Genomic DNA, 26,807 nt, shown 5'->3' on the forward strand with positions numbered 1-26,807 from the left:
TTTGGCTGGTGAGATAACTTCTTCTGCAGCTTGGAAATGCGTTTAATTAGCGATCGGCGCAGAACGGTTACGCAAGCAAAGGGCGCTATGGGCGGAACAGCTGGACATGGGCAGCAGTACATACATACATATATAGACTGCAGGTGATATCACCACGGAGAAGCACCGAGAACAAACACGGCGAATGTGAGAGCCGATAGCGATAAGATAAAATCCAACTCAAATATTTAACATTGGTATTAACACAAGTTTTGCCACTCTGCTTTTCATGCTTTTATATAGAAATACCTAGACACGGAGTGCTGTCTTCGTTAACTACAGCGAAGTTCACTCAATTCATAGTCATTCAGAAATGAACATTAACTTTGACCCAGAAACCCAATAAATCGTAAACAAAACTCCCCCACGCACGCACTACGGAGTTGGAGCAGAAGTTGGCGGTGTGTTTGAAGGAGAGAGTCAAAGAGCCGCTTAACAATGTATGTACAAAAGAGAGCAAAACTGCACCGAAAGCTTATCAACTGCTCTCAGATAAACAGCAAAGAATATACATATATTTAAGTACGTATGTGTATGTATGGAAATTGATAAGATACGATAAAGCTTCTGATATTCTTACAGCAGGAAATGGAAATTGCACGCCTTGTAAATCCACAAGAGAGCCACTAGCCATTCGGCTGCGCTAAGCTAAATCTAAAATTTATTTTACTTCATTTCGCACCAGCTATGTATGTACGTACACAAATCGTCAAGCAAATCGCTCTTTTGATAACGCAACGCTTAAGTTTAACTCATTGATAAGATTTAGCTTGTTCTCTCTCTCGAGCTAGTTCTCGCTCACTCTCCTTTCTGATTTTGGCGAATGAATAAGCTTTTTGCGACCGTCTGTTTATTTTATATATTTCATAACTCAAACAAAACTGTGTGCAAATTAAATAACTGCGGTAGCGGATTGTGTTTTTAAAAAGTTTTTATTTTACTTCTAACTTCACTGATATAGATTTAAGTAGAGGGTCACAAAGGATTCCGGGCAAAGGGTTTGCGCGATCTTAATTTTTAGCTCGACTTTGCGGTGTCGCTTCTGGATCAAGACTGCCTTGAACTTTCTGATCTTTGCATCGTTGATCCCTTTCGGGAATAGTTTTTCTATAAACATTTCAATTGATTTCGCCATCCCGAGTATTGGATTTCGTCATCCAAAGAGAGAACTGAAAAATGCCTAAAGTGCAGGATCTGCAGAAAGCCGGGAGTGAGATTGTTTATGAGAAGCCGGGTGTGGGCAAACATTGGTTTTCCATTTAGGCGAGTGTCAAAGATTGGGATTGCGGCGGGAGCCCTTGAGATTGTACATCTTAGAAATCAATTAGGCGGAGGCCCAAGATTGAAATTGTTTTCGTTTTGGAAAGCCAAAGATTGTTTACAACTCGTATAAGAGCTCAATAGAATTGGGTACGTTAACTCCCCCCATTCTTAAATGTTTCGTCCCGATACATTTTGAAGTTCTGATAGAGCTCTAATTTCTTCTGACAGTATTTGAATGTTGCTTTCCACTATTTCTTCTGACGGTATTCTTATTGATTTAATAAGTACAAATTTGGTTAATTTATAGCCGAAGTAAAATAACATTATCAATATCAAAATGATTAAGAATAATGTTGTTAATGGTAAGGCCGTATTACCTAATGTTATAAGGTGATTTAAAATATTAACATTATCAAAAGAAAATTGCTTATCATTCGATTGTATATAATCAACTAATTCAAAATCGCTATATCTATGATGCGATATATATCTTAGAATTTTATCATTATCATTTATGTGGGTTATATTATTTATTACAATTGTGTTGTTGAATATAAGGAGATACGATCCTAACAAAGTAGTATTGTCTACGATATTTTTGCCTGAAACTAATATGGCACCATCCTGAATGATGTCTATTTCTTTGTTTTTTTCCCTTTTTTTTAGTGCAGTTGGCTTTAAAGCCATTAAGTAAATTGGTGAAACAGGTCTTCTTTAAATTTATTTGTGCGTAATTGTTAAAAGTTTCACTTTTAAAATTATTCATTAAATAGTATTTCTCCTTACATTCACAAACTTTTTCACTTATAACTAACATTCCATCATTTTGTGAGATGGCTCTTGCATGGTAAAACTTGCAAATATCTTTAATTTGAGGATATTTGATGTAAATGATTATTAAATCAGCATTTCGAATTATTTTAACCGTTGCAATGTCCAGCAGATCAGACAGTTCAACAGGATGTTTTTCATGCTTATAAATGTCCTCTATTTCGTTTTTATTTAAAATTTTTGTATTGAAAATGTTTACTTTTAAAAGGGTTATGGTATCAACTAAATTTAGTAGGTCAAAAGTTATTAATTTTAAACGATGCTTTCTCAGTATCGTTTCTTCATTGAAGATGACATTTTTTAATGAATTTGATAGCAGTTCAATTTCTTTGAAAAATTTGGAATTTATTACAAATTGTTTATTATTATTTTCAGTTAATTCATTTACTTTATTTTGTATTTAATTTATAGCCGAAGTAAAATAACATTATCAATATCAAAATGATTAAGAATAATGTTGTTAATGGTAAGGCCGTATTACCTAATGTTATAAGGTGATTTAAAATATTAACATTATCAAAAGAAAATTGCTTATCATTCGATTGTATATAATCAACTAATTCAAAATCGCTATATCTATGATGCGATATATATCTTAGAATTTTATCCTTATCATTTATGTGGGTTATATTATTTATTACAATTGTGTTGTTGAATATAAGTAGATACGATCCTAACAAAGTAGTATTGTCTACGATATTTTTGCCTGAAACTAATATGGCACCATCCTGAATGATGTCTATTTCTTTGTTTTTTTCCCTTTTTTTAGTGCAGTTGGCTTTAAAGCCATTAAGTAAATTGGTGAAACAGGTCTTCTTTAAATTTATTTGTGCGTAATTGTTAAAAGTTTCACTTTTAAAATTATTCATTAAATAGTATTTCTCCTTACATTCACACACTTTTTCACTTATAACTAACATTCCATCATTTTGTGAGATGGCTCTTGCATGGTAAAACTTGCAAATATCTTTAATTTGAGGATATTTGATGTAAATGATTATTAAATCAGCATTTCGAATTATTTTAACCGTTGCAATGTCCAGCAGATCAGACAGTTCAACAGGATGTTTTTCATGCTTATAAATGTCCTCTATTTCGTTTTTATTTAAAATTTTTGTATTGAAAATGTTTACTTTTAAGAGGGTTATGGTATCAACTAAATTTAGTAGGTCAAAAGTTATTAATTTTAAACGATGCTTTCTCAGTATCGTTTCTTCATTGAAGATGACATTTTTTAATGAATTTGATAGCAATTCAATTTCTTTGAAAAATTTGGAATTTATTACAAATTGTTTATTATTATTTTCAGTTAATTCATTTACTTTATTTTGTATTTAATTTATAGCCGAAGTAAAATAACATTATCAATATCAAAATGATTAAGAATAATGTTGTTAATGGTAAGGCCGTATTACCTAATGTTATAAGGTGATTTAAAATATTAACATTATCAAAAGAAAATTGCTTATCATTCGATTGTATATAATCAACTAATTCAAAATCGCTATATCTATGATGCGATATATATCTTAGAATTTTATCCTTATCATTTATGTGGGTTATATTATTTATTACAATTGTGTTGTTGAATTTAAGGAGATACGATCCTAACAAAGTAGTATTGTCTACGATATTTTTGCCTGAAACTAATATGGCACCATCCTGAATGATGTCTATTTCTTTGTTTTTTTCCCTTTTTTTAGTGCAGTTGGCTTTAAAGCCATTAAGTAAATTGGTGAAACAGGTCTTCTTTAAATTTATTTGTGCGTAATTGTTAAAAGTTTCACTTTTAAAATTATTCATTAAATAGTATTTCTCCTTACATTCACAAACTTTTTCACTTATAACTAACATTCCATCATTTTGTGAGATGGCTCTTGCATGGTAAAACTTGCAAATGTCTTTAATTTGAGGATATTTTATGTAAATGATCATTAAATCAGCATTTCGAATTATTTTAACCGTTGCAATGTCCAGCAGATCAGACAGTTCAACAGGATGTTTTTTATGCTTATAAATGTCCTCTATTTCGTTTTTATTTAAAATTTTTGTATTGAAAATGTTTACTTTTTAGGGGGTTATGGTATCAACTAAATTTAGTAGGTCAAAAGTTATTAATTTTAAACGATGCTTTCTCAGTATCGTTTCTTCATTGAAGATGACATTTTTTAATGAATTTGATAGCAATTCAATTTCTTTGAAAAATTTGGAATTTATTACAAATTGTTTATTATTATTTTCAGTTAATTCATTTACTTTATTTTGTATTTTCAAAAAGTCGTCATGAAATATTTAATATTTGATGTTATCTTTATGTATAATTCTGTTTCTATTGTTGATTATAATTTTATTCGGTCGATTTTCCTTAACTTCCTGCTTTTTGTATCGGGACTGAAGTTTTTTTCATTCCCCGAATTTCTTTTCATAAACTACTTCCCCTATTTTATAATCTTTTTCTCTTCTATCTTTGTTATGTAGCTTAAGCATTTTGGTCTGAGCTTCCTTAAGTAATATTGGATTATGCTTGTGTTCTATTTTGTTATACAATATGTCATATGGCATTTGATTGGTCGTTGAATGTATCGTCAGGTTATATTTCAGTGCCGCCCTTATTATTATTTCTGAATAATCTGTTAGATTTAGTTCATCCTTGATGCACCGCGCTATTTCTGTTAGTGTGGAATGTACCCTTTCTACCTGACCATTTGAGGTGCTGTATCTGGGATCAGCATAATAAATAGTTAAGTTACTTCTTTGTATGAATGATCTAAATTGTGCTGAAGTAAAGCTTGGTTCGTTGTCAGTCATTAAAGATGTTGCTAACGGAAAGTGTTCCAAAATTTCCATTACCTTATTTTCAATGTTTAATTTACTTTGAATTTCCTTGACCACCAAGTATTTGGAATAAGAATCTATACAAGTTATGAATGTTAGGTTTTGGGCATAGTATATGTCTAAGTGTAATTGATCTCCTTCTTTTGCTGGAATGGGAGCTTCCACAATTGGAATTTTTACAGGGTGTCTGTGATATTTGTTTTTGTTACAGATCTCACAATTTTTTATATATTCTTTTAATTTTTTGTGCAGGTTTGGCCAATAATACAGCTTAGTTATTTGTTTGTAATTTTCGTCTAGTCCTCTATGGGCTCTGCAATGTGTTTCTTCTATAATTATAGCTTTATCTTCTGAATTTACTACATCTTGGAGGAACTTTCTCGTGAAGAGAAATTTATTTATGAAGTTTTCCTTTAGCTTATTTTGGATAAGGTATAAATCTTCTAAAGTGCAGTGTATTCCTGTGGTTAAGTGAGGCTGAATAAATTCTTTTAAAATGATTAGCAGATTGTCTACCGTATCAAATTCAATAATATGTCGGGTATTTTCATAAACTCTTACTAACTCATGAACTGTGAATCTCCCTTGCGCTAATAGTAGCTGCTGTTTAAATTGGTTTAGAGGCTTGCTAGTCTCTTGAATGACGTTTTCAAAACTACTCTCTGCTGAATGCTGAGTATTTATGTCTGATTCTGATTCTGTCTGGTCGACATCACTATCTGTCATATGATTTATTTTAATCCGAGATAAAGCGTCCGCTACTACGTTAGTTGAGCCTGGCTTATAAATGATTTTTGATGTGAAACTTTCTATGAAGTAATACCAACGTTTCATTTCAACATTTGGATTTTTTTGCGACATTGCAAAGGACAAAGGTTGGTGATCTGTATGTATTTCAATTCCACTCACTCCGTATAAATAATTTCGCAAATTTTTTAATGCCAAACAATAGCTAATAATTCCTTTTTATTAGTAGCATATAATTGCTCGGTTTTACTTAAAGTTTAAGAAATAAATGTTATGGGATTCCCATCTTGCGACAAAACTGCACCTATTGCTATGTCCGATGCATCTGTGGTTAATGTGAATTTTTTATTGTAATCTGGTTGTACTAATTCAATATGTGCTATTAAACTGTCCTTTAAATTATTAAATGCTCCCATTGCTGGTTCATCCAGCTGTATTAATGTTTTCTTGGATGCCCTTCGTGAAACTTTCCCATTTACTCCACTCAGATATTTTGTTAATGGTTTGGCAATTGTAGCATAATTTCGGACAAATTTTCTGTAATACCCTGTAAGTCCTAAGAAGCTACGTAGCTCTCTGATATTTTTAGGAAGTGGATAATTTTGTATTGTGGAGATTTTGTCGGGATCTGTTTTAATGATATTTTGGGAAACAATGTATCCCAGAAATTTGGTTTCCAATTGAAAGAACTTAGACTTTTCTAGGGAAATTTTCATGTTAGCGTTTTGCAATATCTGTATTATATGAATTAGATCTTTATAATGTTGTTCTATAGTTATTGAAAATATTATTATATCGTCCATATAGACGTGACGTCCATTGCCCTTTGGAAAATTCTGGGAGCGTTCGTCAATCCCATAGGCATTCTTAGAAATTCATATTTGCCGTTATTTATGGAAAAAGATGTTTTTTCAATATCTAATATCTGATTCCCTCATTAAAATCTGATAGAAACCTGACTCCAAATCAATGGCCGAGAAATACTTTGCCTTACCTCAATTGGCAAGGATTACTGAAGGATCTTGCATAGGGTATCTATCCGGTATGGTGTTTTCATTAAGTTTCTTAAAGTCTATTACTAATCTATGTTTAGGAGTTCCGTCCTCATTTACTCCCTTCTTTGGTACTACTATTACCGGTGAATTATATGGGCTTTTACTAGGTCTGATTATACCTTCATCTAACATTTTACTTATTTCGTTATTAACGAAATCGTTAACCGAATAAGCGTATGGATACTGCTTGCCATATACCGGTCTATCATGTTCAGTGTTAATCTCTCCTTTTATATCCGTTCTGAACGGTAACTGTAAATTTATATTGGCATGGTCTTCTTCGATGATAGATACCATTTTCTCTCTGAGATTTTCTAAATTGTGTTATACAATTTCATTTTTTTCATTTCAGAATTTGCATAATTTTGAATGTCGGATATTTCTACGACGGCGCGTTCAGGATTTTTGCATCCCAAACTTTTAAATTTTTCATTGTCGGATAATTCAACGACGGCGTGTTCAGGATTCTTTAATCCCAAACTAATCGAACTTTTAGTGTCGGATAATTCAACGACGGCGTGCTCAGGATATTTTAATCCCAAACTATTAAAACTTTGGATGTCGGATAATTCAACGACGGCGGGTTCAGGATATTTGAATCCCAAACTATTGACGGATAATTCTTCGTCGGCGTGCTCAGGATTTTTTGATCCCAAGCTATATAAACTTCCTTCTACCTTTACTGAATCACTTTTCATTTCTTTTTCTTCTTCAAAATATTTTTTTATTATATATTCCTTCAACGGAAGGATGGTTTTTCCTTCTATAAAGGTTAATTTGTTTAAAGAAAGGACCTCGTCATATATTAGTTTCTCCTCATTGTCTTTATAACTTAAAGTCCCCTTTCCTGTATCAATAACAGCTTCGATTTTCTTTAATAGGTTAAATCCTATTAGTAAATCTGCCTCCATTCCATCTATTTCATAAAACACTTGTTTTGTGTTGAAAATAGTTATATTATGGAAAATTATAAATTGATAATTATTTTTTATTTTCGTAAATTCCCTTTTTTATATAACAGGAAGTTGCTCCCGTATCTATCAAAACTTTTAATTCTCTGTTTATTTTTTTATCTACTCTTTTTAAGTAGCGCAGACCTACTTCGGGGGCTGATCTAAAAAATGGTCCTCCTCAATGTTATTTATCCGCATTGCTTTATTAGCCGGTTGTTCCGACATTTCGTTTGGCTTTCGATTCTGCGCCTGATTTTCGTTAGATCGATTATTCGGTACTACGTTTTCCCTAAAATGCTGAGCTTGGTTATAATTGTTATTATTTCTCCTATAATAACCGTTAGTATTTCCCCTGAATTGATTGCTGTTCTGTCGGTTCTTGATTTGTATCGATTCGTCTACATCCATTGGTTCTGGGGCCTGATTTTGTTGTCTATTACCCAAGAAATAGGGTTGTCCCCATGACATGTTATTCCTCTGAAGATCCCTTTTTTGGTCGAATGGTGAACTATTAGTCCTTGGTTGTCGTTGGTTGAATCTTAATGTATTGTAGTTATTATTCCCTGAATTTCTGGGGCCACTGAATTGGGAGGCAAATTGGGCCCGAATGTTATTTGATTGCAATTCCTGTACCTTTGCCAAGGCATTCGGTAAATCTGGGGGATTCAATGAAAATAGGATTTCTGCAATGCCGCCGTTTAGGCCAGTGACAAAAATGCGTAAGGCATTGTCTCTAATTTTCTTATTTGATTCTTTCGTGATTTCACTGTCCTTTCCGTGAGTCATTATTGTCTTATTTATTAACAAGGTCATTTTCTTGTTAACCTCGTTATAGAAATCTATTATTGAAAGGTTCCCTTGTCGGAGAACGCTTAACTCCTGATTGGTCTCTTGTCACTGTAAACAAAGTCAAGTCGTGAAAGTATGGCATCAAAATTTAAAACTGTCCCGTGGTTGGTCAGTGCGTCATGTGCTGGTCCTGTTATTTTGTTTCTCAAAATTGTTAGGTCAATATAATATTGCTTACTTCCTTTCTTATATAACTTCACTGCAGTTTCTGCAGCTTCCCTCCATCCTACCTATTGGTTTAATCCACCATTGAAAATTGGTAGGGATTCTATTACCTTTAATGTGGTGTCATCTTTTATTGTCTCGTCTATTGTTTCTGCCTGATAATCTGATACCTGATCGGATTTAGTTTCTATTTGTTGTTTTAAATTTACAATTTGCTCCTGTACTTGTGAAATTTGAAATGCTATCAATTGTTTGACCAGATCTGCAATGAGATCGGTCCTTGTTTGTGAGTTAATCATTTTTAGTTTTTCAAAATCTAAAGTTAGCTGATCCACCTTAAATTTTTCTTATATGTTGGTTTTATAATCTAATATAACCTAATTGAACTTATATATTTATTAATACAACTTTTGCTCACGAACTATCCGGTAGGGGTCGTTCTTCTTAGTTTGGCTGACAGATCTTCGAACGGGTCTTCCTTCTTGATTTGGCTGACAGGTCTTCGAACGGGTCTTCCTTCTTAAATTTCTTTGTTTAACTGGGTCTTCTGGGGGTCTTCATTCTTTGGTTTAGCTGATAGCTTCACTTTCTTTGTGTTTTGGTTTGGTTGGTTTTGTTTAAAAACTTTGGTTTTTTTGGTTTTTTTGTATTTTTGAATTGTCTTGATTAGCTTTTGTATTTATTTGTATTTTGTATTGTTTTTGTATTGTATATTGTATTTATTTTTGCACACCCTAAGCTCCGGTTTGTTTCCTTTTTTTCTCACTTTTTCTTATCTTATATCTCACAGTCACTCCGCGTTTTTATATCTGAAGGATTTATTCCATTAATTAATTGTCCTTCGGGTTTCGGCACGAAGCAACACTTTTATTATTCGGTGCTTTTTATACAACGTCGCCCCACGTTGGGCGCCAATTAAATAACTGCGGTAGCGGATTGTGTTTTTAAAAAGTTTTTATTTTACTTCTAACTTCACTGATATAGATTTAAGTAGAGGGTCACAAAGGATTCCGGGCAAAGGGTTTGCGCGATCTTAATTTTTAGCTCGACTTTGCGGTGTCGCTTCTGGATCAAGACTGCCTTGAACTTTCTGATCTTTGCATCGTTGATCCCTTTCGGGAATAGTTTTTCTATAAACATTTCAATTGATTTCGCCATCCCGAGTATTGGATTTCGTCATCCAAAGAGAGAACTGAAAAATGCCTAAAGTGCAGGATCTGCAGAAAGCCGGGAGTGAGATTGTTTATGAGAAGCCGGGTGTGGGCAAACATTGGTTTTCCATTTAGGCGAGTGTCAAAGATTGGGATTGCGGCGCGAGCCCTTGAGATTGTACATCTTAGGAATCAATTAGGCGGAGGCCCAAGATTGAAATTGTTTTCGTTTTGGAAAGCCAAAGATTGTTTACAACTCGTATAAGAGCTCAATAGAATTGGGTACGTTAACTTGCATGTGTGAGCTCGTTCAATCCTCTCTATGCATAGGTGAGTGCGCGTGTGCCGTCGACTATCCCCATCCACGTGTTCCAGACGAGTTTGCTGCTCTCCACCGCTCGAGCTCTCTGCAACGCGTGTTCGCTCTTTCTCTCCGTCGATTAGCTTTCCATGTGCTTTGGGGCTCCAGTGCTGCTCTCCAGCCTGCGAAGTTGCTGTTGTGCAAAGGTTTTTAATACCCCGTTTTATTCGGTTTAAAGCTCTCCCATCGAACGGTCGTGCTTCTGTGCCTCTGTGCCTTGCTCCGGTCGGTCGCCCGCCCATTGATCGCCTCGCCTCGTACGCCGCCAGGTATCGGACCCGACCTGAGTCGTTTCATTCGGGCAACCAAATCAGTGTCGTACGCAAAGCGCACAAGCAAAAAAAAGCGGAGGTCCGTAGTCACCCTCCCCTTCCTCGGTCTGCCGACACGATCAGCGTTTGTAGGTAATTAAAATTTATATAGTTTCCGTTTCCTCGCTCACACATACACAAAATTGTGCAAGTGCGAAAAAAATAAAACCGTTTCGGCAAAACACAATCCAAATTCAAATCAAATTCAAAACCAAAAGCTCGCAAGCTATTAAGATACTTTCGTTCCACAATTTACGGATCTAAATTGTTTGCGCTCTGTTTGATGCCGTGGATGCGATGCTGCTGATTTTTATACCCGATACTCAAAATGAGTATTGGGGTATATTAGATTTGTGGTAAAAGTGGATGTGTGTAACGTCCAGAAGGAATCGTTTCCGACCCCATAAAGTATATATATTCTTGATCAGCATCAATAGCCAAGTCGATTGAGCCATGTCTGTCTGTCCGTCTGTCCGTCCGTCCGTCTGTCCGTCCCCTTCAGCGCCTAGTGCTCAAAGACTATAAGAGCGAGAGCAACGATGTTTTGGATCCAGACTTCTGTGATATGTCACTGCTACAAGAATATTTCAAAACTTTGCCCCGCCCACTTCCGCCCCCACAAAGGACGAAAATCTGTTGCATCCACAATATTGAAGATACGAAAAAACTAAAAACGCAGAATCATAGATAATGACCATATCTATCAGATTCCTGAATTCCTGAATCTGGATCGGATCAGATCATTTTTATAGCCAAAAGGAACAAATCAATTTGCACTGGCTACGCAGCGCCCGACGTCACGCTCAGACTGATTTTCTGTCTCTTTCGCACGCACTCTTTGTCGTGTCGTTTAATATTAGCGGCGTCTGCCGGAGGAGAGCCATACTGACTTAGTATCGGGTATAACTGTAGAGTTGCGGTCTCTGCAGCAACTCACAACGTTCCCCCTCGTTAGTTGTATTTCGGTTGTTTTTGCTTTCATTGTCATCTCTCTCTGGCCCGGCACACAGAGAGTGTTTGGTGCTCTCTGCAGCTTTCGTTGTATTTCTTCCGTTTCATTTTTGATCATTTTGTATGTTCCTCTTTCTCCCTGTCTGTTGTGTACCTTTTTTAATGGCGGCTGCGACACATTCTGATTGCAGACGCAGAAGCAGTCGGTTCTGAGCGATCTCCCGAGAGAAGATCTTCTTCAGTCGTACGGCAGTGCAAATCAAAAGACGCTCGGGACCCGTGTTGGAGGACAGAACTCTTCTTCTCTCCTCAGTGCGCAAAAAGTGTAAAGCAACGAACAAAAGACAGGCAAACGGTGAAAAAGGAATTTAGACAAAAAAACGAGGGGGAACGTGGTGAGTTGTTGCGGAGACCGCAACTCTACAGTTATACCCGATACTAAGTCAGTATGGCTCTCCTCCGGCAGACGCCGCTAATATTAAACGACACGACAAGGAGTGCGTGCGAGAGAGACAGAAAATCAGTCTGAGCGTGACGTCGGGTGCTGCGTAGCCAGTGCAAATTGATTTGTTCCTTTTGGGTATTAAAATGATTCGATCTGATCCAGATTCAGCAGTCTGATAGATATGGTCATTATCTATGGTTCTGCGTTTTTAGTTTTCTCGAATCTGCAATATTATGGATGCAACAGATTTTCGTCCATTGTGGGGGCGGAAGGGGGTGGGGCGAAATTCTGAGATAAACGTTTTATAGTGAGATCTAACAGAAGTGCGGATACCAAATTTGGTTACTCTAGCCTTAATAGTCTCTGAGATTTGTGGATGCCCCAGATTTTCGTCCTTTGCGGGGGCGGAAGGGGGTGTGGCAAAATTTGGACACGAAACGGTCAAGGTCCGATATCACAGGAGTGTGGATACCAAATTTGGTTGGTCTGGCTCTTATAGGTTCTGAGATCCTTCAACTCATATTTTGCAATTGGCAAAGCCGACCATGAAACCTGTGTGTAAGAGAGAGACGAGCGAGAAAGAATGAAATTGTTTTCTTGATTCTGGCTATAATAATTATACGATCTGGTTGAGATTTTACACTCTAGAACATATAGTCATCCTCTACGATTCTGCGTTTTTGGCTTTATCGTATCTTTAAAAATGTGGATGCCACAGATTTTCGTCCTTTGTGGGGGCGGAAGGGGGCGGGGCGAAGTTTTGAAATATTTTTGTAGCAGTGACATATCACAGAAATCTGGATACAAACATCGTTGCTCTAGCTCTTATAGTCTTTGAGCACTAGGCGCTGAAGGGGACGGACAGACGGACAGACGGACGGACGGACAGACAGACAGCGCTCAATCGACTCGGCTATTGATGCTGATCAAGCATGTATATACTTTATGGGGTCGGAAACGATTCCTTCTGGACGTAACACACATCCACTTTTACCACAAATCTAATATACCCCAATACTCATTTTGAGTATCGGGTATAAAGAGGGGGAACGTTGTAAGTTGCTGCGGACACCGCAACTCTACAGTTATACCCGATACTAAGTCAGTATGGCTCTCCTCCGGCAGACGCTGCTAATATTAAGCGACACGACAAAGATTGCGTGCGAGAGAGACAGAAAATCAGTCTGAGCGTGACGTTGGGCGCTGCGTAGCCACTGCAAATTGATATGTTCCTTTTGGCTATAAAAATTTTCTGATCTGGTCCAGATCTAGCAATCTGATAGATATGGTCGTTATCTATGATTCTGCGTTTTTAGTTTTCTCGAACCTGCAATATTGTGGATGCAACAGATTTTCGTTCTTTGTGGGGGCGGAAGGGGGTGGGGCGAAATTCTGAGATATCCGTTTTATAGTGAGATCTAACAGAAGTGCGGATACCAAATTTGGTTACTCTAGCCTTAATAGTCTCTGAGATTTGTGGTTGCCCCAGATTTTCGTCCTTTGCGGGGGCGGAAGGGGGTGTGGCGAAATTTGAACACGAAACGGTCAAGGTCCGATATCACAGGAGTGTCGATACCAAATTTGGTTGCTCTGGCTCTTATAGGTTCTGAGATCCTTGAACTCATATTTTGCAATTGGCAAAACCAACCATGAAACCTGTGTGTTAGAGAGAGACAGAGCGAGAAAGAATGAAATTGTTTTCTTGATTCTGGCTATAATAATTATACGATCTGGTTGAGATCTTACATTCTAAAATATATAGTCATTCTCTACGATTCTGCGTTTTTGGTTTTATCGTATCTTTAAAAATGTGGATGCCACAGATTTTCGTTCTTTGTGTGAGCGGAAGTGGGCGGGGCGAAGTTTTGAAATATTTTTGTAGCAGTGACATATCACAGAAGTCTGGATCCAAAACTTCGTTACTCTAGCTCTTATAGTCTTTGAGCACTAGGCGCTGAAGGGGACGGACAGACGGACGGACGGACGGACGGACGGACGGACGGACAGACGGACAGACGGACAGACAGACATGGCTCAATCGACTCGGCTATTGATGCTGATCAAGAATATATATACTTTATGGGGTCGGAAACGATTCCTTCTGGACGTTACACACATCCATTTTCACCACAAATCTAATATACCCCAATACTCATTTTGAGTATCGGGTATAAAAATACCAAAACTTCTGTATCTAATGGGGACAAGGTTGACACATCCACCAAAAATGGGACCATGAAGTGCACGCCAAAGCTCTAGGCGGCACTGGCAGCTCGCCGATGCAATGCCACAATGACGATGACGCCTCGTCACTCTCAAACTGCTGTGGGCGGAGGGGGGCGGAGGCGAAACAAGGGAGCATTTAAGCATTAGAGAACTTGAGACCGACCAGAACTTCAAAGAAACAGCATTCGTTCGTTTCTGATAAGAAAATGATAAGACGGTCAACATTCGAGGGAATTTCATTTCATTTAGTTACGAAAGACAGTTTACTAGACATTGGGCGCCAAATATTTAATCAGAGATCCAAAAATAGCGAAATATTTCAGAGGCAATAAATCTAAATTCGAATCAATTGACCAGAAAGCCGAACTCCCTTCACACACTGCTAATTATACCCGATACTCAAAATGAGTATTGGGGTATATTAGATTTGTGGTAAAAGTGGATGTGTGTAACGTACAGAAGGAATCGTTTCCGACCCCATAAAGTATATATATGCTTGATCAGCATCAATAGCCGAGTCGGTTGAGCCCTGTCTGTCCGTCCGTCCGTCCGTCTGTCCGTCTGTCCGTCCCCTTCAGCGCCTAGTGCTCAAAGACTATAAGAGCTAGAGCAACGATGTTTTGGATCCAGACTTCTGTGATATGTCACTGCTACAAAAATATTTCAAAACTTCGCCCCGCCCACTTCCGCTCCCACAAAGGACGAAAATCTGTGGCATCCACAATTTAAAGATATGAGAAAACCAAAAACGTAGAATTGTAGAGAATGACCATATCTTTAAGACTGCGGAATCTGAATTGGATCGTATTAGTATTATAGCCAGCATCAAGAAAACAATTTCATTTTTTCTCGCCCTGTCTCTCTCTAACACACACGTAGCATAGGCGGCTTTGCTTAGAGTAAAACATTAGCGCCTAGATCTCAGAGACTACAAAAGCTAGAGCAACCAAATTTGGTATCCACACTCCTAGTATATCGGACCGAGACGAGTTTGTTTCAAAATTTCGCCACACCCCCTTCCGCCCCGCAAAGGACGAAAATCTGGGGATATTCAAAAATCTCAGAGACTATTAAGGCTAGAGTAACCAAATTTGGTATCCGCACTCCTGTTAGATCTTACTATAAAACGTGTATCTCAAAATTTCGCCCCACCCCCTTCCACCCACACAAAGGACGAAAATCTGTTGCATCCACAATATTGAGGATATGAGATAACTATAAACGCAGAAGCATAGATAATGATCATATCTATCAGATTGCTGAATCTGGATCAGATCAGATCATATTTATAGCCAATAGGAACAAATCAATTTGCAGTGGCTACGCAGCGCCCGACGTCACGCTCAGACTGATTTTCTGTCTCTCTCGCACGCACTCTTTGTCGTGTCGTTTAATATTAGCGGCGTCTGCCGGAGGAGAGCCATACTGACTTAGTATCGGGTATAAGAGTTGCGGTGTCCGCAGCAACTCACAACGTTCCCCCTCGTTTTTTGCTCAGACTGATTTTCTGTCTCTCTCGCACGCACTCTTTGTCGTGTGGTTCAATATTAGCGGCGTCTGCCGCAGGAGAGCCATACTGACTTAGTATCGGGTATAACTGTAGAGTTGCGGTGTACGCAGCAACTCACAACGTTCCCCCTCGTTTTCTAATAAGAATGTTGATTATTCTGCTAATTTGATATTTGATCATTGGTATTTATAGAGAAAATATGCCATCAAATTCTTCGGCTGAGGATAGATTTTCATCCGAAAGTCTGTTGACCCTGGAACAGGTTTCAGATTCATTTTCATTTGATTTTCATTTCACATGATCGAAACTTTCACACTTCTTTTTGATTGTCGGCAATTAAGATTAGCTGACGATGGAAATTAATAACAAAAGGCACTGCAGCTTCATCAGCAGTCAAAACAGCAACAACGGTCATGCCACATGCATCCCGAGGAATGACAGACGACTGACTGTGTCTCTGAGGCAAAGTTCGTTAAAAATGGATTTAGTCGGGCCGACAATTAAAACTTTAATTACGCGCAATTAAAATCAAAGCCAGCAAATAATTGCCAGCTAAATAGAAACTCTTTATGCAAGTCGCCTGAGTGGCTGCCTCTCAATGTCTTCCAATGCCCCTCCGTGATCCGTCCTCCGTGTGCACTCTCGAATCAGTGACATTAACTTCTCGTTTTATCTGTTTCTTGCAGCTCTCTGCTCTGCGCAGCCTGAACCGAGAGGATCGCCCGTATGCATGTCTTATAGGTAGTTAGATCAAGGCCCGAATTGAGTTGTATAAACACGAGATTGGCATTCGTTCCTCCAAGATCAAAAGCGGGAGGCCTTTTCGCTTTTTCGGCTGCTCTGAGAGGTCTCTGAGACTCAGACAGGGAGGAACTGGAACTGAGACCGAAACCGAGACCGAGACTGGAGACAGAGTCGAGTCTCATTCAGCGCCGTCATCATCACGAAGCAAACCAGTCCAGTCTTCGGGGATTTGCTGTTGCTTTTGGCTTTTCCTTAAGCTATCTGTGGGTGCCGGCCGGCCGGCTTTTGCCTGGCTCTGCTAACTGGCCTAGCCGTTTTTGGCTCTAAAAATAAAGCAACATGTGGTCATAACTGTCAAATGCCGCTCGAACGCTGTCCCGCTCTCTCGCCCTCTTCACCTCTCTGCTCTATAGTATCTGCTGCTCCATCTTCTGTGTGCCAGTGGCAATGGCCAAGATGACGATGCCGATGTCGGGGCCACTTAAATGGTCCGACAAACGTGCGTGCTCTTAACGTGTCAACTGCCAAACAAAGCCATGAAAAACGGCTATAACAGCTAACCGCAGGCTAATTTGTCCAGAGGAGTGTCCCAGTCACATGAACCTCTCTGATGTGGTCCCAAGTGGTCATTTGGCCTTCTGTGCAATAGCCATTGGGAATGCGAATGCGAATGGGAATTCGAATGTGAATGGGTCGGGTCTCTGTCTATAATTACACTGCCACTACATGCATAGGTCCTCCTCCTGCAATGGCTCTGGGGTAGGTCAGCATATGCTCTTGAACTGAAGCCACTTCTCGATTACACCAGACAACAGGGATTTACAGACCTAGTTATACCCGATACTCAAATTGAGTATTGGGGTATATTAGATTTATGGTAAAAGTGGATGTGTGTAAGGTCCAGAAGGAATCGTTTCCGACCCCATAAAGTATATATATTCTTGATCAGCATCAATAGCCGAGTCGATTGGGCCCTGTCTGTCTGTCTGTCTGTCCGTCTGTCCGTCTGTCCGTCCGTCCGTCTGTCCGTCCCCTTCAGCGCCTAGTGCTCAAAGACTATAAGAGCTAGAGCAACGATGTTTTGGATCCAGACTTCTGTGATATGTCACTGCTACAAAAATATTTCAAAACTTCGCCCCGCCCACTTCCGCCCCCCCAAAAGGACGAAAACTTGTGGCATCCACAATTTTAAAGATATGAGAAAACCAAAAACGTAGAATTGTAGAGAATGACCATATCTTTAAGACTGCGGAAGCTCAATTGGATTGTATTATTATTATAGCCAGCATCAAGAAAACAATTTCATTTTTTCTCGCTCTGTCTCTCTCTAACACACACGTAGCATAGGCGGCTTTGCTTAGAGTAAAACATTAGCGCCTAGATCTCAGAGACTATAAAAGCTAGAGCAACCAAATTTGGTATCCACCCTCCTAATATATCGGACCGAGACGAGTTTGTTTCAAAATTTCGCCACACCCCCTTCCGCCCCCGCAAAGGACGAAAATCTGGGGATATTCAAAAATCTCAGAGACTATTAAGGCTAGAGTAATCAAATTTGGTATCCGCACTCCTGTTAGATCTTACTATAAAACGTGTATCTCAAAATTTCGCCCCACCCCCTTCCGCCCACACAAAGGACGAAAATCTGTTGCATCCACAATATTGAGGATATGAGAAAACTATAAACGCAGAATCATAGATAATGATCATATCTATCAGACTGCTGAATCTGGATCACATCAGATCATTTTTACAGCCAATAGGAACAAATCAATTTGCAGTGGCTACGCAGCGCCCGACGTCACGCTCAGACTGATTTTCTGTCTCTCTCGCACGCACTCTTTGTCGTGTCGTTAAATATTAGCGGCGTCTGCCGGAGGAGAGCCATACTGACTAAGTATCGGGTATAACTGTAGAGTTGCGGTGTCCGCAGCAACTCACAACGTTCCCCCTCGTTATACCCGATACTCAAAATGAGTATTGGGGTATATTAGATTTGTGGTAAAAGTGGATGTGTGTAACGTCCAGAAGGAATCGTTTCCGACCCCATAAAGTATATATATTCTTGATCAGCATCAATAGCCGAGTCGATTGAGCCATGTCTGTCTGTCCGTCTGTCCGTCCGTCCGTCTGTCCGTCCCCTTCAGCGCCTAGTGCTCAAAGACTATAAGAGCTACAGCAACGATGTTTTGGATCCAGACTTCTGTGATATGTCACTGCTCCAAAAAATTTAAAACTTTGCCCCGCCCACTTCCGCCCCCACAAAGGACGAAAATCTGTGGCATCCACATTTTTAAAGATACGATAAAACCAAAAACGCAGAATCGTAGAGGATGACTATATGTTCTAGAGTGTAAAATCTCAACCAGATCGTATAATTATTATAGCCAGAATCAAGAAAACAATTTCATTCTTTCTCGCTCTGTCTCTCTCTAACACACAGGTTTAATGGTCGGTTTTGCCAATTGCAAAATATGAGTTCAAGGATCTCAGAACCTATAAGAGCCAGAGCAACCAAATTTGGTATCCACACTCCTGTGACATCGGACCTTGACCGTTTTGTGTCCAAATTTCGCCACACCCCCTTCCGCCCCCGCAAAGGACGAAAATCTGGGGCATCCACAAATCTCAGAGACTATTAAGGCTAGAGTAACCATATTTGGTATCCGCACTTCTGTTAGATCTCACTATAAAACGTGTATCTCAAAATTTCGCCCCACCCCCTTCCGCCCACACAAAAGACGAAAATCTGTTGCATCCACAATATTGAGGATATGAGAAAACTATAAACGCAGAATCATAGATAATGATCATATCTATCAGATTGCTGAATCTGGATCACATCAGATCATTTTTACAGCCAATAGGAACAAATCAATTTGCAGTGGCTACGCAGCGCCCGACGTCACGCTCAGACTGATTTTCTGTCTCTCTCGCACGCACTCCTTGTCGTGTCGTTCACTATTAGCGGCGTCTGCCGGAGGAGAGCCATACTGACTAAGTATCGGGTATAACTGTAGAGTTGCGGTGTCCGCAGCAACTCACAACGTTCCCCCTCGTTTTTTCTTTGTGATGTCATCTTTTTTATAGTGTTTAAGCCCAAAATATATATAACATTAAATTGATATGACATCATTCGGTTAAGTTGAGATAATTGAATCACTCTTCGGTGACCGAAACACCTTTGGCGGGGAATGGGCATTGAGAAATTCTGCGAATTCCATTTGCGAAATACATAAACAAAATTTTGGAAATACGGGCTCATTAAATGCCTCTGCCTGTGCATCTGCGCAAAGATGCCAAAGATTCCTCTTAAGCTCGATCATCGTCCCATTTAATTGGTGAATTTTGCTCCACACTAAACTTGAATCCGCGCTGTGCAGTGTACATACATAAGTGCACAACAGAGTGACGAGGGGAATGCATTTCGCAGGTGCAGATTGGCAAATAATTTCACGCAAGTGTCTCTCCGCCCCCGTCCCCCGCCTACCGGCATCGTCTCCGTTGGCATCTCTGGCATGTCGTAAAAATGTTCTCCGGCTAGACACAAAATTGTTTGGATTAAAGACTAAATTCGTCCGCAAGAGAATCGCTCAATCGATAGAGCTTTCAATTGATTTTTTATGGAGCGGCACCCGTGATTTATTGTACATTTTGAATGTGCATTTTCAATTCACCTCCGACTGTGTGGTAAGGTGATTTGTATGCATTTTCGATTTCAGACTCTGTTTAATCGGAAATATTCGTAGAATGCAATTTGCCGTGGGATCTTGAGGGGCAAGGGGAAGGTCGAGCGGGGTGCTTACTTCATCCACAGCGCCGAGAAAGTAACCCACTCAAATGACTTAATTTGGTCAAACCGTATCTGTATCTACGAGTATCTAGTATCTACGAGTGTTGAAGTCCAACTTTGGTTGTCAATTGCATCATCAGAGGCCGAAACTGAAACCGAAACTGAAGCATTTGTAGTTCTCTCAGTCTCACCAAAGCGTTCTGCACAGTCTGGATCGTTTTTTGCCAATTAACGAGAGTGTGTATCTGTGTATCTCTCGGTAGCCTCTACACGTAACATTGTAGCTCGGGCTTAGCTAATTATGGCTACGTGGCGCGATGCCCCCGCTGATCCCCGCACTCATCTGATCGGATCTGAACTGTTCTGATCTGATGTGATCTGATGAAAACGTGTTGTTGATAAACCTCCAACAATTCCAAGGCATTGATCGGCTAGGCTCTGACTAAATTAACGTGCTTCTAATTGAATGCCGTGGCAGAAAAGTTCAATGAAAAGTCAGTCCGAGTGTCATTCGAGTCATTCGCGTCAGCTGAGTATTTCCTACCTGCTAAGTGGATAACAACTTGCCACAGATCATTCCTCAGAACAGTATCAATTAAAAGCTAATCACTAAACTTTTCTCGATCGGCGCCAATCAGAACAAACGATCAGTCAGCACTTGCTGTGGGCAAAGTATCCGATTCGGGACTAAGATACGCATATATCGTAGTATGTGTGGTACACACGAGTGTATTTCCCCTACTGATCTCATCTCATGTTTATTGTCGCACCTCTCTGGCTCTGGCAACGACAACAAAATTTATGCGGACTGGCGTTTGCCACTAACATTCGTTGCCATCCAAGCCAAGTCCATCAGCAAATCTGTCTGTATCTTTGTCTATCTCTTTGTGGCAATGACAAAATCTTAGGTTTTTCGTCTCGCCAATAAATGTTGGCCCATGCGGATCATCAGGCGTAGGCGTGGGTGTGATATTGTGATATTTGCATAGATTGCAAGCGGAAATGGCAAAGAGTAGAAACAACAAATGAGAATATACGTACGTAATTATATTTGTGGCAGCCTTTCTCTTTCTGTGTTTATTTTGAGAATCGCCTGCATTCCCCGACGTGTTGGAAGCCAATTGAGAGGGAGAGTTTTGCCGCTGAAAGCAAACGCGAGTGTCAAGATTATTTTGGGCCTCTAAATACTCGTATCGGATCGGGTACTCGAATCCTCCCTGTCAGCAAACACTTCTGGCCGCCAGCCCAGACAAGGGGAGACAGAGATCATGGGAGGAGGCAGAGACAGCGGCGCTCGTAGATCAAGTTCAAGTGTAAATCGTGCGTCACAGTGCTAGGAGCTATAGAAGGCAGTTCCCAGATCAAGTTCTGCCCGTTCTGTGGGGCGTATACGTTATGGGGAGTCTCCGAGGGGTGGTTTCATTGGTTATTATCTGGTACATTGACTCTACATTTTATATGTTTCTCGGCGGTATTTTTTGTTCCCGCTTTTGCCCAACCACGTTTTGCATAATTCGCATAATTTAAGCTTACGCTCTGCACTTTTCTTCCCCCTCTTCTTTACGGTTTTATACCCGATACTCAAAATGAGTATTGGGGTATATTAGATCTGTGGTAAAAGTGGATGTGTGTAACGTCCAGAAGGAATCGTTTCCGACCCCATAAAATATATATATTCTTGATCAGCATCAATAGCCGAGTCGATTGGGCCCTGTCTGTCTGTCTGTCTGTCCGTCTGTCCGTCTGTCCGTCCGTCCGTCTGTCCGTCCCCTTCAGCGCCTAGTGCTCAAAGACTATAAGAGCTAGAGCAACGATTTTTTGGATCCAGACTTCTGTGATATGTCACTGCTACAAAAATATTTCAAAACTTAGCCCCGCCCACTTCCGCCCCCACAAAGGACGAAAATCTGTGGCATCCACAATTTTAAAGATATGAGAAAACCAAAAACGTAGAATTGTAGAGAATGACCATATTTTTAAGACTGCGGAATCTGAATTGGATCGTATTATTATTATAGCCAGCATCAAGAAAACAATTTCATTTTTTCTCGCCCTGTCTCTCTCTAACACACACGTAGCATAGGCGGCTTTGCTTAGAATAAAACATTAGCGCCTAGATCTCAGAGACTATAAAAGCTAGAGCAACCAAATTTGGTATCCACACTCCTAATATATCGGACCGAGACGAGTTTGTTTCAAAATTTCGCCACACCCCCTTCCGCCCCCGCAAAGGACGAAAATCTGGGGATATTCAAAAATCTCAGAGACTATTAAGGCTAGAGTAACCACATTTGGTATCCGCACTTCTGTTAGATCTAACTATAAAACGTGTATCTCAAAATTTCGCCCCACCCCCTTCCGCCCACACAAAGGACGAAAATCTGTTGCATCCACAATATTGCACATTCGAGAAAACTAAAAACGCAGAATCATAGATAATGACCATATCTATCAGATTGCTGAATCTGGATCAGATCAGATCATTTTTATAGCCAATAGGAACAAATCAATTTGCAGTGGCTACGCAGCGCCCGACGTCACGCTCAGACTGATATTCTGTCTCTCTCGCACGCACTCTTTGTCGTGTCGTTTAATATTAGCGGCGTCTGCCGGAGGAGAGCCATACTGACTTAGTATCGGGTATAACCGTAGAGGCTCGGTGTCCGCAGCAACTCACAACGTTCCCCCTCGTTTATTTTAGATTTTGGCTTTTTTTCGGCTACCACTCGCTACTCATATTTTGGTTATGTATGGCCCCGGTGATTGGTTTTCTCTCTTTTCGTGGAAATCAATTAAACATTTGCCGCGGTAGTCAAATGGGGCAGCGGGAAGGGGAAAGAGTTTTTCAGGTTACGCTTAAATTTAGGCTCATTTGCAGTTGATTGAACAGTGGAATGGCAAAATGCTTAAACGGCAGTTTATTGGTAGCGCTCAGAGTATGTTATGTGGGTCATTATATGGAACTGAACTGCAGTGTCTGTCAGTTTTGTTCAGTTGTCGGAGTCGCACAGAAATTATAATATATGCTAATTTACCTTCCGCCCGCCGCTTGCCGCTTGGCGCAGGCCGCATGTGCCGCCCAGTGCCGCCTGTGCCGCTTCTTTGTCTATGACGATCGCCTTGAATGAACATTCTGAATACTGTGAATGGCCAAGACTGAGAGCTGTGCTGGCCAAATCCGAATCCATCCATTGATTGATATAGAGATTGAGTCACAAGCTAAAGTTAGACGTCATCTCTGGCCTTGGCGGTTTTTTCGCGTTTTTTCAGAGTTTTTCAGAGTTTTGTTGTCTGTCTCCGCTCAGTTTTTTCTTCAACAGGTAAAATAGCCGCACAGCCGAATCACCTGATGTTTTAATTGTCTGGCGTCATCAGTTTTTTGTTTCTTTATTTTGAGTTCGAAAGAGTAAATACTCGTATGAAGAAATATTGCGAGTTTTTAGAATGGTTTCTGCCAGAAGTTAAAAACTTAGAATGTTTTCTGCACACAACATCTGGGTCTTGTGATAGACAAAACTCTGGATGGTTGCACTCATTTGAATCCAGAGATACGATACTCATAATTGCATATTGTATGTACTCGTAAATCTCGTAAATCTAGTGGGGCCATTCTATTTGGCCATTTATTTGGCCAAACAAAAGGCTAAACAAACAAATCTCATTCTACGAGTACTCAGTACGTATTACCAAAGACTATACAATACCAAGATGTTGCATGAGCGACAAAAAAGCTGTTCTATGGCGGGACCTAACATTAGGACCCAAAAGGCACGAGGGAGCGCGCGGGGTTTCAATTCCCTTTTCGCCTGTACTTCGTCTCTACCGCGACCCCGCTGCCCATCGGTTTCGTCTGTTCGGCAATGCCTTCACCGTCGAAGCGGTGGTCGCGGATCGCCGATGTCTTGGGAGCGGCACAGTGGGACCTTTGGCCGTCTCAGCTTGCTAAATTAGTTAGTTAGTCAATAAATATTTGCACACTGAAAAAATTTATCTAAAGCCCTCATACAATTTTTTGACTATTTCGGCTGAGTCCCCACTGTGCCGTGCCAAAGACATCAGCGACCACGCTGCCCTACGGTTTCGGCACGCAGACACTAACATGCTTTCAGTGCGCTTGTGTGTGAAGCTAAAGGCCGTATAAGTTAACACCCTAAGAGTTCCATACTCTTATTTCCAATTAAAACAGAAAAAAGTATACAAATTCTTGCCCAATAGTTTATTACCCAATTGTAATAACAATGCGCAAGAATTCTGTCACAATTTACACAAAAAGTAAAAACCATTTCCTGCCTAAAACAAGAACCGAAACATTGTATTTCTGGAAGTGCTTATGCGCTCCACTTCAAGTCAGCACTTCACGAGAGACCATCGCCCCCACCCCGTCTTCGACGTCGCGACTGCGATAATGTCGACAATGCATTTTTGATGACTCCGCTGTTCTTCACCCCCAACATCGACCAGCAACATTGACTTCCTATTGCCGGTCAATAACTGCAACTCCGCTGCCGCCACCGACGCCGCCGCCTTCAATAATTCTGAAGACCCCAACAATTCGGCCTCTGCCGAAGTTCCTCTGCCGCGTTCATCGATAGGTTTCTTTAAGAATTATAATTCTAGATTTAAGCAGTCACATTCTGATATTCAATAAAAGCACTTCGCTAAAGTGAACAGAATCAAAATATTCTTTTATTTTGTCCTTCGAATAAGGATAAAATTAACTGGCGCCCGAGCAGGGACCTGACTAGTGAACAACACAGCAAAAAGTTTAGTACGTTCGCGAAAACTGCAAAAACTTGCAGCCGTCGGTCTCAATAATAATTACCGGTGTGACTCACAATATTTCGTAATATTGTCCGGTATAACCCATCGGTGACTCCAATTCCTGAAAGTTCCGTACTCAGGTAAACCAACCAAAAAGGAGCGAAGTCCAGGAACCTCATTAAGGTGATACCATCATAAAAGGGACCAATTCCGGATCGCCCGTTGGAGGAGCCACATCCAACATGTTAAGGTAAGTAAAACAAAAACAAAACGACGAAAACCAAAAAACATTTTTTTCAAGTGAAAATAAAATAAAGTGAAGGAAAAAATTCACAAAAGTGAAACAATTAAAAAAAAAATAAATTTTCCGCGCGATACAAAAAATTATAAAACGGGAAACAAAAACCCCAAAAGGAAAAAGAAAATAAAAACCCAAACCTACGAAAGCTAAAACAAACAAAATACCTATTCACATATTTCAAAAACCATATTCATATCTTACAAATACTTAATACTTGCACATAATGGCAAATCCTAATAACCTAATCAGACCTGCCGTTCTGGTTCAAGACCCCAATGCTGGTACAAATATGAGTAGGCAAGAAATTACATCCTTGGTAACCAATTTAGTGAACACTTTATTCGAACGAGCCTCACCTAACCCTAACACCGACTTCCTCAACGCAGTTGATCAAGAAGTAAACCCTGCACTTCCTCACCATGCGAGTGACTACGACAAAATCCCAGACTTAGTGAAAAGTATTCGGGAATTTTCGGGAAGCTTAAACGAATTTAGTTCCTGGAAGAAGGGAGTAGATAGGATTCTAGGGGACTTTGCAGACATAGTAGGAACCCGAAAGTACGTTGGGATCCTTCAAGTCATTCGAAACAAGATTGTCGGAAATGCCGATACGGCATTAGAATCATACAACATTCCTCTTAATTGGAATGCTATTTCCAAATGTTTACCCCTACACTACGGGGACAAGAGAGACCTGAGTACATTAGAGTACCAGATGACCATGCTAGTGCAGGGAAATCAACAGTCAGTGGAAGATTAGCATCAAGTCGTTTATCACCAAATGTCACTGATTCTAAATAAAATAGGTTGCATGGAATTAGGAAGGAAAGCAGAACAATTAATGACCAAACTATACCGCGATAAAGCTTTAGATACTTTTGTCAGAGGACTACGAGGAGATCTTCCTCGTCTCCTGGGTATGAAAGAACCAGCAGACCTCCCATCAGCTCTACACCTTTGTTTAACATTAGAAAACCAGAACTATCGTTCCAATTATGCTAACGCCAAAGCACCCACTATTGGATTTAGGGGATCAAACTAAAAACCAATTCCAGCAGCACGATCAAATATCAACTATAATAACTTTAGGCAACCTCTTCAGTACCACCAGTATAATCAATATAAACCTTCAGTTCCTCCCAGACAAAACTATAATTACCAAACACCTCAAGTTACACAGAGTTATCCCCGTCAACAATTCCCACAGAATAACATTCCGAATCGCCCGATCGCACCAAAGCCAATGCCAAAACCAGAACCAATGGAGATAGATCCAAGTCTCCATACTAGAAATGTCAACTATATGAATCGTCCGCATTTTCAAGCAGGAAAACGACCCCCAACAACTCAAAATGTAATAGAAAAAAGACAAAGACAATTCAATATCCAAACTGGCGAAACCGACGAAACTTAAACGAACTCTTCGCCTGATGCAATAAATTACGCAACTTTGGCTGAATAGGAACAACTGAAAGATGAGTATGAAAACGAAAATGACTTTGAGCAAACCCTTGAG

The 26,807-nt window shown here is 39.8% G+C and overlaps 1 protein-coding gene and 1 long non-coding RNA gene across 2 annotated transcripts in view; both read left to right on the top strand.

Moving 5' to 3' along the window:
* The first annotated feature begins 289 nt into the window (after positions 1–289).
* Positions 290–967, top strand: LOC117192254. The gene is made up of 2 exons (XR_004474261.1): positions 290–561; positions 622–967. It is a non-coding gene; the product is annotated as an uncharacterized LOC117192254 (long non-coding RNA).
* A 9,467-nt stretch (positions 968–10,434) lies between these two features.
* Positions 10,435–26,807, top strand: part of LOC117192563 (protein windpipe-like) — a 59,260-nt gene continuing 42,887 nt past the window's right edge. Inside the window, exon 1 of the mRNA XM_033397278.1 lies at positions 10,435–10,653. The gene's annotated coding sequence lies outside the window, so the exon portion shown is untranslated. The remainder of the gene's footprint in view (positions 10,654–26,807) is intronic.

The sequence above is a fragment of the Drosophila miranda genome (assembly GCF_003369915.1).
Source record: "Drosophila miranda strain MSH22 chromosome Y unlocalized genomic scaffold, D.miranda_PacBio2.1 Contig_Y2_pilon, whole genome shotgun sequence".
Taxonomy (NCBI): domain Eukaryota; kingdom Metazoa; phylum Arthropoda; class Insecta; order Diptera; family Drosophilidae; genus Drosophila; species Drosophila miranda.